The following is an 11,930-nucleotide window of genomic DNA, read 5'->3' on the forward strand; positions in this document are numbered from 1 at the left end:
AGCATGTTGTGAATTAAATCATAGGCAGATTATAACCAACGATCTAGATCGTCTCGATATTGAATAAATATACTTGTCTGCCGCTCTGGCATTGAGGAAAATTTCCAGAGGTGAAATAACTTAAGCAAAATATTAAGAAACGTTGGATAGATTTATCGTGATTATTCAGCATGTATTTTTTCTCAATACCAGTAGAGCTCATTAGATAATAATATTTATTTTGTCCACTATGAGGTAACACTAGTTTTAGTTTTCTGGTAAAGTTGACTTATGTAAAACGACTGGTATTGTGACAACACGTAATGAATCAAGAATACACATTACTTGCCTTGTCCTCGTTAATGTATGTTATACCTCCATGACGCTATCAATGACAAGCATAAGTTACTTAATGACCATGGCTTCCCTTCTCCTGCTCTGGACACACTCGGTAGATTTTCGGTTACGTACTATTTTCTGACTCTGTGTATGACTTCGTACCGACTTAAATCGCACACAATAGTAACACACCCCGGACTAGGTATACACTAGTGTAACAGTAGTGTACCCCGAGATAGGTATACAGTAGTGTAACAGTAGTGTACCCAGTAACGTACCCCGAGCTAGGTATACAATAGTGTAACACTAACGTACCCCGAGCTAGGTATACAGTAGTGTAACAGTAACGAACCCCGAGCTAGGTATACAGTAGTGTAACAGTAACGTACCCCGAGCTAGGTATACAGTAGTATAACAGTAACGTACCCCCAGCTAGGTATACAGTAGTGTAACAGTAGTGTATCCCGAGCTAGGTATACAGTAGTGTAACAGTAACGTACCCCGAGCTAGGTATACAGTAGTGTAACATTAACGTACCCCGAGCTAGGTATACAGTAGTGTAACAGTAACGTACCCCGAGCTAGGTATACAGTAGTGTAACAGTAGTGTACCCCGAGCTAGGTATACAGTAGTGTAACAGTAACGTACTCCGAGCTAGGTATACAGTAGTGTAACAGTAACGTACTCCGAGCTAGGTATACAGTAGTGTAACAGTAACGTACCCCAAGCTAGGTATACAGTAGTGTAACACTAACGTACCCCGAGCTAGGTATACAGTAGTGTAACAGTAACGTACCCCGAGCTAGGTATACAATAGTGTAACAGTAGTGTAACAGTAGTGTACCCCGAGCTAGGTATACAGTAGTGTAACAGTAACGTACCCCGAGCTAGGTATACAGTAGTGTAACAGTAGTGTACCCTGAGCTAGGTATACAGTAGTGTAACAGTCACGTACCCCGAGCTAGGTATACAGTAGTGTAACAGTCACGTACCCCGAGCTAGGTATACAGTAGTGTAACAGTAACGTACTCCGAGCTAGGTATACAGTAGTGTAACAGTAACGTACCCCGAGCTAGGTATACAGTAGTGTAAAAGTAACGTACTTCGAGCTAGGTATACAGTAGTGTAACAGTAGTGTACCACGAGCTAGGTATATAGTAGTGTTACAGTAACGTACCCCGAGCTAGGTATACAGTAGTGTAACAGTAACGTACCCCGAGCTAGGTATACAGTAGTGTAACAGTAACGTACCCCGAGCTAGGTATACAGTAGTGTAACAGTAACGTACCCCGAGCTAGGTATACAGTAGTGTAACAGTAACGTACCCCGAGCTAGGTATACAGTAGTGTAACAGTAACGTACCCCGAGCTAGGTATACAGTAGTGTAACAGTAGTGTACCCCGAGCTAGGTATACAGTAGTGTAACAGTAACGTACTCCGAGCTAGGTATACAGTAGTGTAACAGTAGTGTACCCCGAGCTAGGTGTACAGTAGTGTAACAGTAGTGTACCCCGAGCTAGGTATACAGTAGTGTAACAGTAGTGTACCCCAAGGTAGGTATACAGTAGTGTAACAGTAACGTACCCCGAGCTAGGTATACAGTAGTGTAACAGTAGTGTACCCCGAGCTAGGTATACAGTAGTGTAACAGTAACGTACTTCGAGCTAGGTATACAGTAGTGTAACAGTAGTGTACCCCGAGCTAGGTATACAGTAGTGTAACAGTAGTGTACCCCGAGCTAGGTATACAGTAGTGTAACAGTAACGTACCCCGAGCTAGGTATACAGTAGTGTAACAGTAGTGTAACAGTAGTGTACCCCGAGCTAGGTATACAGTAGTGTAACAGTAGTGTACCCCGAGCTAGGTATACAGTAGTGTAACAGTAGTGTACCCCGAGCTAGGTATACAGTAGTGTAACAGTAACGTACCCCGAGCTAGGTATACAGTAGTGTAACAGTAGTGTAACAGTAGTGTACCCCGAGCTAGGTATACAGTAGTGGAACAGTAACGTACTCCGAGCTAGGTATACAGTAGTGTAACAGTAGTGTACCCCGAGCTAGGTGTACAGTAGTGTAACAGTAGTGTACCCCGAGCTAGGTATACAGTAGTGTAACAGTAACGTACCCCGAGCTAGGTATACAGTAGTGTAACAGTAACGTACTTCGAGCTAGGTATACAGTAGTGTAACAGTAGTGTACCCCGAGCAAGGTATACAGTGGTATAACAGTAGTACCCCGAGCTAGGTATACAGTAGTGTAACAGTAGTGTACCCCGAGCTAGGTATAAAGTAGTGTAACAGTAACGTACCCCGAGCTAGGTATACTGTAGTGTAACAGTAGTGTAACAGTAGTGTACCCCGAGCTAGGTATACAGTAGTGTAACAGTAGTGTACCCCGAGCTAGGTATACAGTAGTGTAACAGTAGTGTACCCCGAGCTAGGTATACAGTAGTGTAACAGTAACGTACCCCGAGCTAGGTATACAGTAGTGTAACAGTAGTGTAACAGTAGTGTACCCCGAGCTAGGTATACAGTAGTGGAACAGTAACGTACTCCGAGCTAGGTATACAGTAGTGTAACAGTAGTGTACCCCGAGCTAGGTGTACAGTAGTGTAACAGTAGTGTACCCCGAGCTAGGTATACAGTAGTGTAACAGTAACGTACCCCGAGCTAGGTATACAGTAGTGTAACAGTAACGTACTTCGAGCTAGGTATACAGTAGTGTAACAGTAGTGTACCCCGAGCAAGGTATACAGTAGTGTAACAGTAGTGTACCCCGAGCTAGGTATACAGTAGTGTAACAGTAGTGTACCCCGAGCTAGGTATAAAGTAGTGTAACAGTAACGTACCCCGAGCTAGGTATACTGTAGTGTAACAGTAGTGTAACAGTAGTGTACCCCGAGCTAGGTATACAGTAGTGTAACAGTAACGTACTCCGAGCTAGGTATACAGTAGTGTAACAGTAGTGTACCCCGAGCTAGGTATACAGTAGTGTAACAGTAGTATATCCCGAGCTAGGTATACAGTAGTGTAACAGTAGTGTACCCCGAGCTAGGTATACAGTAGTGTAACAGTAACGTACCCCGAGCTAGGTATACAGTAGTGTTACAGTAACGTACCCCGAGCTAGGTATACAGTAGTGTAACAGTAGTGTACCCAGTAACGTACCGCGAGCTAGGTATACAGTAGTGTAACACTAACGTACCCCGAGCTAGGTATACAGTAGTGTAACAGTAACGAACCCCGAGCTAGGTATACTGTAGTGTAACAGTAGTGTAACAGTAGTGTACCCCGAGCTAGGTATACAGTAGTGTAACAGTAGTGTACCCCGAGCTAGGTATACAGTAGTGGAACAGTAACGTACCCCGAGCTAGGTATACAGTAGTGTAACAGTAGTGTAACAGTAGTGTAACAGTAGTGTACCCCGAGCTAGGTATACAGTAGTGGAACAGTAACGTACTCCGAGCTAGGTATACAGTAGTGTAACAGTAGTGTACCCCGAGCTAGGTGTACAGTAATGTAACAGTAGTGTACCCCGAGCTAGGTATACAGTAGTGTAACAGTAACGAACCCCGAGCTAGGTATACAGTAGTGTAACAGTAACGTACCCCGAGCTAGGTATACAGTAGTATAACAGTAACGTACCCCGAGCTAGGTATACAGTATTGTAACAGTAGTGTACCCCGAGCTAGGTATACAGTAGTGTAACAGTAACGTACCCCGAGCTAGGTATACAGTAGTGTAACAGTAACGTACCCCGAGCTAGGTATACAGTAGTGTAACAGTAGTGTACCCCGAGCTAGGTATATAGTAGTGTAACAGTAACGTACCCCGAGCTAGGTATACAGTAGTGTAACAGTAACGTACCCCGAGCTAGGTATACAGTAGTGTAACAGTAGTGTAACAGTAGTGTAACAGTAGTGTACCCCGAGCTAGGTATACAGTAGTGTAACAGTAACGTACTCCGAGCTAGGTATACAGTAGTGTAACAGTAGTGTACCCCGAGCTAGGTATACAGTAGTGTAACAGTAGTGTACCCCGAGCTAGGTATACAGTAGTGTAACAGTAGTGTACCCCAAGGTAGGTATACAGTAGTGTAACAGTAACGTACCCCGAGCTAGGTATACAGTAGTGTAACAGTAGTGTACCCCGAGCTAGGTATACATTAGTGTAACAGTAGTGTACCCCGAGCTAGGTATACAGTAGTGTAACAGTAACGTACTCCGAGCTAGGTATACAGTAGTGTAACAGTAACGTACCCCGAGCTAGGTATACAGTAGTGTAACAGTAGTGTAACAGTAGTGTACCTCGAGCTAGGTATACAGTAGTGTAACAGTAACGTACTCCGAGCTAGGTATACAGTAGTGTAACAGTAGTGTACCCCGAGCTAGGTATACAGTAGTGTTACAGTAGTGTACCCCGAGCTAGGTATACAGTAGTGTAACAATAGTGTACCCCAAGCTAGGTATACAGTAGTGTAACAGTAACGTACCCCGAGCTAGGTATACAGTAGTGTAACAGTAGTGTACCCCGAGCTAGGTATACAGTAGTGTAACAGTAGTGTACCCCGAGCTAGGTATACGGTAGTGTAACAGTAACGTACCCCGAGCTAGGTATACAGTAGTGTAACAGTAACGTACCTCGAGCTAGGTATACAGTAGTGTAACAGTAGTGTACCCCGAGCTAGGTATAGAGTAGTGTTACAGTAATGTACCCCGAGCTAGGTATACAGTAGTGTAACAGTAACGTACCCCGAGCTAGGTATACAGTAGTGTAACAGTAACGTACCCCGGGCTAGGTATACAGTAGTGTAACAGTAGTGTACCCCGAGCTAGGTATACAGTAGTGTAACAGTAACGTACCCCGAGCTAGGTATACAGTAGTGTAGCAGTAGTGTACCCAGTAACGTACCCCGAGCTAGGTATACAGTAGTGTAACACTAACGTACCCCGAGCTAGGTATACAGTAGTGTAACAGTAACGAACCCCGAGCTAGGTATACAGTAGTGTAACAGTAACGTACTTGGAGCTAGGTATACAGTAGTGTAACAGTAGTGTACCCCGAGCTAGGTATACAGTAGTGTAACAGTAGTGTACCCCGAGCTAGGTATACAGTAGTGTAACTGTAACGTACCCCGAGCTAGGTATACAGTAGTGTAACAGTAGTGTAACAGTAGTGTACCCCGAGCTAGGTATACAGTAGTGTAACAGTAACGTACTCCGAGCTAGGTATACAGTAGTGTAACAGTAACGTACCCCGAGCTAGGTATACAGTAGTGTAACAGTAACGTACCCTGAGCTAGGTATACAGTAGTGTAACAGTAACGTACTCCGAGCTAGGTATACAGTAGTGTAACAGTAACGTACCCCGAGCTAGGTATACAGTAGTGTAACAGTAACGTACTTCGAGCTAGGTATACAGTAGTGTAACAGTAGTGTACCCCGAGCTAGGTATACAGTAGTGTAACAGTAGTGTACCCCGAGCTAGGTATACAGTAGTGTAACAGTAGTGTACCCCGAGCTAGGTATACAGTAGTGTAACAGTAACGTACTCCGAGCTAGGTATACAGTAGTGTAACAGTCACGTACCCCGAGCTAGGTATACAGTAGTGTAATAGTAGTGTACCCCGAGCTAGGTATACAGTAGTGTAACAGTAACGTACCCCGAGCTAGGTATACAGTAGTGTAACAGTAACGTACCCCAAGCTAGGTACACAGTAGTGTAACACTAACGTACCCCGAGCTAGGTATACAGTAGTGTAACAGTAATGTACCCCGAGCTAGGTATACAGTAGTGTAACAGTAGTGTAACAGTAGTGTACCTCGAGCTAGGTATACAGTAGTGTAACAGTAACGTACTCCGAGCTAGGTATACAGTAGTGTAACAGTAGTGTACCCCGAGCTAGGTATACAGTAGTGTAACAGTAGTGTACCCCGAGCTAGGTATACAGTAGTGTAACAGTAGTGTACCCCAAGCTAGGTATACAGTAGTGTAACAGTCACGTACCCCGAGCTAGGTATACAGTAGTGTAACAGTAGTGTACCCCGAGCTAGGTATACAGTAGTGTAACAGTAATGTACCCCGAGCTAGGTATACAGTAGTGTAACAGTAGTGTAACAGTAACGTACCCCGAGCTAGGTATACAGTAGTGTAACAGTAACATACTCCGAGCTAGGTATACAGTAGTGTAACAGTAGTGTACCCCGAGCTAGGTATACAGTAGTGTAACAGTAGTGTACCCCGAGCTAGGTATACAGTAGTGTAACTGAGTGTACCCCGAGCTAGGTATACAGTAGTGTAACAGTAACGTACCCCGAGCTAGGTATACAGTAGTGTAACAGTAACGTACTCCGAGCTAGGTATACAGTAGTGTAACAGTAACGTACCCCGAGCTAGGTATACAGTAGTGTAATAGTAGTGTACCCCGAGCTAGGTATACAGTAGTGTAACAGTAACGTACCCCGAGCTTGGTATACAGTAGTGTAACAGTAGTGTAACAGTAGTGTACCCCGAGCTAGGTATACAGTAGTGTAACAGTAGTGTACCCCGAGCAAGGTATACAGTAGTGTAACAGTAGTGTACCCCGAGCTAGGTATACAGTAGTGTAACAGTAGTGTACCCCGAGCTAGGTATACAGTAGTGTAACAGTAACGTACCCCGAGCTAGGTATACAGTAGTGTAACAGTAGTGTAACAGTAGTGTAACAGTAGTGTACCCCGAGCTAGGTATACAGTAGTGTAACAGTAACGTACTCCGAGCTAGGTATACAGTAGTGTAACAGTAGTGTAACAGTAGTGTACCCCGAGCTAGGTATACAGTAGTGTAACAGTAGTGTACCCCGAGCTAGGTATACAGTAGTGTAACAGTAGTGTACCCCGAGCTAGGTATACAGTAGTGTAACAGTAGTGTACCCCAAGGTAGGTATACAGTAGTGTAACAGTAACGTACCCCGAGCTAGGTATACAGTAGTGTAACAGTAGTGTACCCCGAGCTAGGTATACAGTAGTGTAACAGTAGTGTACCCCGAGCTAGGTATACAGTAGTGTAACAGTAACGTACTCCGAGCTAGGTATACAGTAGTGTAACAGTAACGTACCCTGAGCTAGGTATACAGTAGTGTAACAGTAGTGTAACAGTAGTGTACCCCGAGCTAGGTATACAGTAGTGTAACAGTAACGTACTCCGAGCTAGGTATACAGTAGTGTAACAGTAGTGTACCCCGAGCTAGGTATACAGTAGTGTTACAGTAGTGTACCCCGAGCTAGGTATACAGTAGTGTAACAATAGTGTACCCCAAGCTAGGTATACAGTAGTGTAACAGTAACGTACCCCGAGCTAGGTATACAGTAGTGTAACAGTAGTGTACCCAGTAACGTACCCCGAGCTAGGTATACAGTAGTGTAACAGTAACGTACCCCGAGCTAGGTATACAGTAGTGTAACAGTAACGAACCCCGAGCTAGGTATACAGTAGTGTAACAGTAACGTACTTGGAGCTAGGTATACAGTAGTGTAAAAGTAGTGTACCCCGAGCTAGGTATACAGTAGTGTAACAGTAGTGTACCCCGAGCTAGGTATACAGTAGTGTAACTGTAACGTACCCCGAGCTAGGTATACAGTAGTGTAACAGTAGTGTAACAGTAGTGTACCCCGAGCTAGGTATACAGTAGTGTAACAGTAACGTACTCCGAGCTAGGTATACAGTAGTGTAACAGTAACGTACCCCGAGCTAGGTATACAGTAGTGTAACAGTAACGTACCCTGAGCTAGGTATACAGTAGTGTAACAGTAACGTACCCCGAGCTAGGTATACAGTAGTGAAATGGTAACGTACCCCGAGCTAGGTATACAGTAGTGTAACAGTAACGTACCCCGAGCTAGGTATACAGTAGTGTAACAGTAACGTACTCCGAGCTAGGTATACAGTAGTGTAACAGTAACGTACTCTGAGCTAGGTATACAGTAGTGTAACAGTAGTGTAACAGTAGTGTACCCCGTGCTAGGTATACAGTAGTGTAACAGTAACGTACTCCTAGCTAGGTATACAGTAGTGTAATAGTAGTGTACCCCGAGCTAGGTATACAGTAGTGTAACAGTAGTGTACCCCGAGCTAGGTATACAGTAGTGTAATAGTAGTGTACCCCGAGCTAGGTATACAGTAGTGTAACAGTAGTGTACCCCGAGCTAGGTATACAGTAGTGTAATAGTAGTGTACCCCGAGCTAGGTATACAGTAGTGTAACAGTAACGTACCCCGAGCTAGGCATACAGTAGTGTAACAGTAACTTACCCCAAGCTAGGTATACAGTAGTGTAACACTAACGTACCCCGAGCTAGGTATACAGTAGTGTAACAGTAACGTACTCCGAGCTAGGTATACAGTAGTGTAACAGTAACGTACCCCGAGCTAGGTATACAGTAGTGTAATAGTAGTGTACCCCGAGCTAGGTATACAGTAGTGTAACAGTAACGTACCCCGAGCTAGGTATACAGTAGTGTAACAGTAACGTACCCCAAGCTAGGTATACAGTAGTGTAACACTAACGTACCCCGAGCTAGGTATACAGTAGTGTAACAGTAACGTACCCCGAGCTAGGTATACAGTAGTGTAACAGTAGTGTAACAGTAGTGTACCCCGAGCTAGGTATACAGTAGTGTAACAGTAGTGTACCCCGAGCTAGGTATACAGTAGTGTAACAGTAACGTACCCCGAGCTAGGTATACAGTAGTGTAACAGTAGTGTAACAGTAGTGTAACAGTAGTGTACCCCGAGCTAGGTATACAGTAGTGTAACAGTAACGTACTCCGAGCTAGGTATACAGTAGTGTAACAGTAGTGTAACAGTAGTGTACCCCGAGCTAGGTATACAGTAGTGTAACAGTAGTGTACCCCGAGCTAGGTATACAGTAGTGTAACAGTAACGTACTTCGAGCTAGGTATACAGTAGTGTAACAGTAGTGTACCCCGAGCAAGGTATACAGTGGTATAACAGTAGTACCCCGAGCTAGGTATACAGTAGTGTAACAGTAGTGTACCCCGAGCTAGGTATAAAGTAGTGTAACAGTAACGTACCCCGAGCTAGGTATACTGTAGTGTAACAGTAGTGTAACAGTAGTGTACCCCGAGCTAGGTATACAGTAGTGTAACAGTAGTGTACCCCGAGCTAGGTATACAGTAGTGTAACAGTAGTGTACCCCGAGCTAGGTATACAGTAGTGTAACAGTAACGTACTTCGAGCTAGGTATACAGTAGTGTAACAGTAGTGTAACAGTAGTGTACCCCGAGCTAGGTATACAGTAGTGGAACAGTAACGTACTCCGAGCTAGGTATACAGTAGTGTAACAGTAGTGTACCCCGAGCTAGGTATACAGTAGTGTAACAGTAGTGTACCCCGAGCTAGGTATACAGTAGTGTAACAGTAACGTACCCCGAGCTAGGTATACAGTAGTGTAACAGTAACGTACTTCGAGCTAGGTATACAGTAGTGTAACAGTAGTGTACCCCGAGCAAGGTATACAGTAGTGTAACAGTAGTGTACCCCGAGCTAGGTATACAGTAGTGTAACAGTAGTGTACCCCGAGCTAGGTATAAAGTAGTGTAACAGTAGTGTACCCCGAGCTAGGTATACAGTAGTGTAACAGTAACGTACCCCGAGCTAGGTATACAGTAGTGTAACAGTAACGTACTCCGAGCTAGGTATACAGTAGTGTAACAGTAGTGTACCCCGAGCTAGGTATACAGTAGTGTAACAGTAGTATATCCCGAGCTAGGTATACAGTAGTGTAACAGTAGTGTACCCCGAGCTAGGTATACAGTAGTGTAACAGTAACGTACCCCGAGCTAGTTACTTAGTGGTACAGTAAGTACCACGAGCTAGGATATAAGTAGTGTAACAGTAGTGTACCCAGTAACGACCGCGAGTAGGGGATACAGTAGTGTAACAGTAGTGTACCCCGAGCTAGGTATACAGTAGTGTAACCGTAACGTACTCCGAGCTAGGTATACAGTAGTGTAACAGTAACGTACCCCGAGCTAGGTATACAGTAGTGTAACAGTAGTGTACCCCGAGCTAGGTATACAGTAGTGTAACAGTAACGTACTCCGAGCTAGGTATACAGTAGTGTAACAGTAGTGTACCCCGAGCTAGGTATACAGTAGTGTAACAGTAACGTACTCCGAGCTAGGTATACAGTAGTGTAACAGTAGTGTACCCCGAGCTAGGTATACAGTAGTGTAACAGTAGTGTACCCCGAGCTAGGTATACAGTAGTGTAACAATAGTGTACCCCAAGCTAGGTATACAGTAGTGTAACAGTAACGTACCCCGAGCTAGGTATACAGTAGTGTAACAGTAAGGTACCCCGAGCTAGGTATACAGTAGTGTAACAGTAACGTACCCCGAGCTAGGTATACAGTAGTGTAACAGTAACGTACCCCGAGCTAGGGTATACAGTAGTGTAACAGTAACGACCCGAGTCAGGTATACAGTAGTGTAACAGTAACGTACCCCTAGCTAGGTATACAGTAGTGTAACAGCTAACGTACCCCGAGCTAGGTATACAGTAGTGTAACAGTAACGTACCCCGAGCTAGGTATACAGTAGTGTAACAGTAACGTACCCCGAGCTAGGTATACAGTAGTGTAACAGTAGTGTACCCCGAGCTAGGTATACAGTAGTGTAACAGTAGTGTACCCCGAGCTAGGTATACAGTAGTGTAACAGTAGTGTACCCCGAGCTAGGTATACAGTAGTGTAACAGTAACGTACCCCGAGCTAGGTATACAGTAGTGTAACAGTAACGTACCCGAGCTAGGTATACAGTAGTGTAACAGTAACGTACCCCGAGCTAGGTATACAGTAGTGTAACAGTAACGTACCCCGAGCTAGGTATACAGTAGTGTAACAGTACGGTACCCCGAGCTAGGTATACAGTAGTGTAACAGTAACGTACCCGAGCTAGGTATACAGTAGTGTAACAGTAACGTACCCCGAGCTAGGTATACAGTAGTGTAACAGTAGTGTACCCCGAGCTAGTATACAGTAGTGGTAAAGTAGTGTACCCCGAGCTAGGTATACAGTAGTGTAACAGTAGTGTACCCCGAGCTAGGTATACAGTAGTGTAACAGTAGCGTACCCCGAGCTAGGTATACAGTAGTGTAACAGTAGTGTACCCCGAGCTAGGTATACAGTAGTGTAACAGTAACGTACCCCGAGCTAGGTATACAGTAGTGTAACAGTAACGTACCCCGAGCTAGGTATACAGTAGTGTAACAGTAACGTACCCCGAGCTAGGTATACAGTAGTGTAACAGTAAGTGTACCCGAGCTAGGTATACAGTAGTGTAACAGTAAGTGTACCCCGAGCTAGGTATACAGTAGTGTAACAGTAACGTACCCCGAGCTAGGTATACAGTAGTGTAACAGTAGTGTACCCCGAGCTAGGTATACAGTAGTGTAACAGTAACGTACCCCGAGCTAGGTATACAGTAGTGTAACAGTAGTGTACCCCGAGCTAGGTATACAGTAGTGTAACAGTAGTGTACCCCGAGCTAGGTATACAGTAGTGTAACAGTAACGTACCCCGAGCTAGGTATAGTTTTTGTAACAGTATTTCCCCG

Source organism: Pecten maximus, chromosome 3 (assembly GCF_902652985.1).
Source record: "Pecten maximus chromosome 3, xPecMax1.1, whole genome shotgun sequence".
Lineage (NCBI taxonomy): Eukaryota > Metazoa > Mollusca > Bivalvia > Pectinida > Pectinidae > Pecten > Pecten maximus.